Source organism: Chiloscyllium plagiosum, chromosome 3, assembly GCF_004010195.1.
Source record: "Chiloscyllium plagiosum isolate BGI_BamShark_2017 chromosome 3, ASM401019v2, whole genome shotgun sequence".
NCBI classification, from domain to species: domain Eukaryota; kingdom Metazoa; phylum Chordata; class Chondrichthyes; order Orectolobiformes; family Hemiscylliidae; genus Chiloscyllium; species Chiloscyllium plagiosum.
The window spans coordinates 103,688,042-103,690,783 of NC_057712.1; the positions used below are offsets into that span (position 1 = coordinate 103,688,042).

The 2,742-nt window shown below is 42.0% G+C and overlaps 1 protein-coding gene and 1 non-coding gene across 3 annotated transcripts in view; one reads left to right on the forward strand and one right to left on the reverse strand.

Moving 5' to 3' along the window:
• Nucleotides 1-2,742, reverse strand: part of LOC122548402 (single-minded homolog 1-like) — a 91,468-nt gene that overhangs the window by 47,572 nt on the left and 41,154 nt on the right. The gene's annotated exons all lie outside the window — the stretch shown is intronic.
• trnas-gcu lies at nucleotides 396-477 on the forward strand. Its single transcript has one exon. It is a non-coding gene; the product is annotated as a tRNA-Ser (tRNA).

A 2,742-nucleotide genomic window follows, 5' to 3' on the forward strand; every position in this document is an offset into this window, starting at 1 on the left:
TGTACACAGGTGCGTGTCAAAAATATCTGAGTGGAAGAAAGGTGTTCTGAATAATGACATTGAGCACTATGCACTCTCCTCCAGTCTGGAAAACAATTCCTCACAGACAACTTTACACCTCCTGCTGTCACGGGCTCTTCAGTCCGTTGGCTTCAAATCTTCACAGAATTCAACAGACCTTGTTACATCGTCATTTCTTCATTTTTGTTCAGATCGCTGTGAGCAGAGTGTCACAGTGGGAGTGTGTTTGCCCCATAACTCAGAGGTAAGACGATACTCTTGAAACCGTACTGTACTATTTATAATTTCAACAATACCAGGGAGAAATATCTGCTGCTCAGCATAATTTACGCAATTCACTTATTCATAAGGTCAAATGTGTCCTGGCATTACGTGACGAGGTGGCCGAGAGGTTAAGGCGGTGGACTGCTAATCCATTGTGTTCTGTACGCGTGGGTTCGAATCCCACTCTCGTCGTTGTTATCAACGATTTTCAATTTTGCTACCTTTGGATGATAACAGCTGTCCAATGGTCTGTTTATATGCATCGACGCTATAATAAAATCTCAAAGAATAATTTGAGTCTGTTGCCTAAACTGCATTGAAATGTAGATTGAATTTGGACAATGAAAAGGAACGCCATTTTCTTTTCCAAGTCAAGTTGCTGTGAACTTTTATCGAATGAAAGAGATCCAGGAGAACCAAATAACGAGAGATGCGAAGTGCATGTTGATGCATGCGATTCTTAATGAGTGTTTTGTCAGATGAAATCTGTAGCAGGTTGGGTTGAAGTGATTCATCTTGGTGAAAAGAGCACAGAGAGACAGCACGAAACAATTGAGATATTTCAAAAGTGGCAGGGGCTGGGTGTAGGGGCACCGAGAACTGGCTGTAAATGCACAGTAGAGAACTGCCGATGTGGGTGCTGTGCGTGGGCACGGACAGACTTACACATTGGTCTCATCCTTTCCCCTTGCTCTCGCCATCGATGAATGCTGGACATAAGACACATATAAACACAAGATGTGGAAAGCAAGCTCCCTCTCGTTATGCACACACTTGATGCATCACATTGAACTATGAACAACTGGAGAAGTCAGCAAGTTAACTGCAGGGACTGAATCTAAACTGTGTATCAATAACCGCAGATTTATGCAGCATAAACATGAAAACTGATTTGAAATGTCTTTATACGCATGTCATTAACAGACGGTTCGTTCTAATACCCATGTGGCTGAAAGAAGTCGACACCACATTTCAAGGTGGATGACATTACCAATTGTGTTCAGAAATTGAGATCTATTTGATCATTTGACACAGTGACCAAGTTTAATTTAAATAATACAAACCAAATTCCCTCACGTGAAATAAAAGAGTGATTCCATTACAAAAATTGTCCTTGCTAAGTAGCAGTTACTCAACATGAAAAATAGAATGTGATTTCTAGTGAGCATACGCCAATTAGCACGATTATCTTACTTCGGATTGACTGCAATATGCACATGCAAAATAAGTTTTAAGAAAGAAGACCTTTTGGAAATATGAGTCGGTGGTGATTAAAAATAAGATTAGGTTCTCATGATGTGGATATTGCACCAATGGTTCCAGAGGTGGAAATGGTCAGTGGGCAGTATTTCTATGATGGTATAGCGGTGTGTGAGCTGCCAGGGATGGGAGCTCCCACCTCGTCTGGAGCTGCGTCTGTTGACATGGACCAGGGAGCATTGTGACATCAGTCTGGGAGTTCTAACCACACCTGGTGCAGCTTTTATTGACATGGAGCAGCATGGAGCATTGGGGCAGCAGGCTGGGAGTTCCAACCTCACCCGGAGCAGCTTCTATTGACATGAAGCAGCAGGGAGGATTGGGACATCAGACTGCGAGATCCAACCTCATTTGGAGCAGCTTCAGTTGACATGGAGCAGGGCGCTTTGCGAGATCAGTCTGGGAGCTCCACTCTCACCTTGAGCTGCTTTTAATGACATGACTCAGCAGGGAACATTGGGACATCAGACTGGTAGAGCCAACATCAACTGGACCTTTTCTATTGACATGGAGCAGGGAGCATTGAGACATCAGACTGGGAGCTGCAACTTCAACTAGAGTAGCTTCTATTGACATGGAGCAACAAGGAGCATTGGAACGTCAGGTTGGGAGCTCCAACCTCTCCTGGAACAGCTTGTATTTGCATGGAAGAGGAGGGAGTATTGGGACATTAGGCTGGAGGAAAGGGTATTCAACTATTTTAATCTGAAGTAAAATAAGGTTTCAACACCTCAGATGTTAACTGATTTATGAAGATCCTGTCATGGGATAATAATTAATTAATTAGATATTAAAGACAAGTTCTGCAAATATTCAACTCAAGAAAACGCATTGGTGCAGAGAGAAATGGGAGTGATGTTTCAAGTCTTTGACTTTTCTTTTCTGGCCGACTCTGCACTAGATTACATCACCAGAAAGACGTTTTCACTCATTTCATGTTATTCAGTTTCCTGCAAATACGGACAGGTCATTAACATAATCTAAATCTGAAAATTAATGGGAATATGCGATGTTATGATTCGGCTGGAGTTTACCTCTAATTATGGTTAAAACGTAGCAAAGTAAGTTGCAATTTCCTTTATCAGCAGTGACCTCATTGATTGGCTGATCGACTTGCGAATGGTAGTTTTTTTTTAGGACAATTTGAAGTGAATCATTGATGGGGATTATCTTTGTTCTTTGTTCACCTTGTGACTG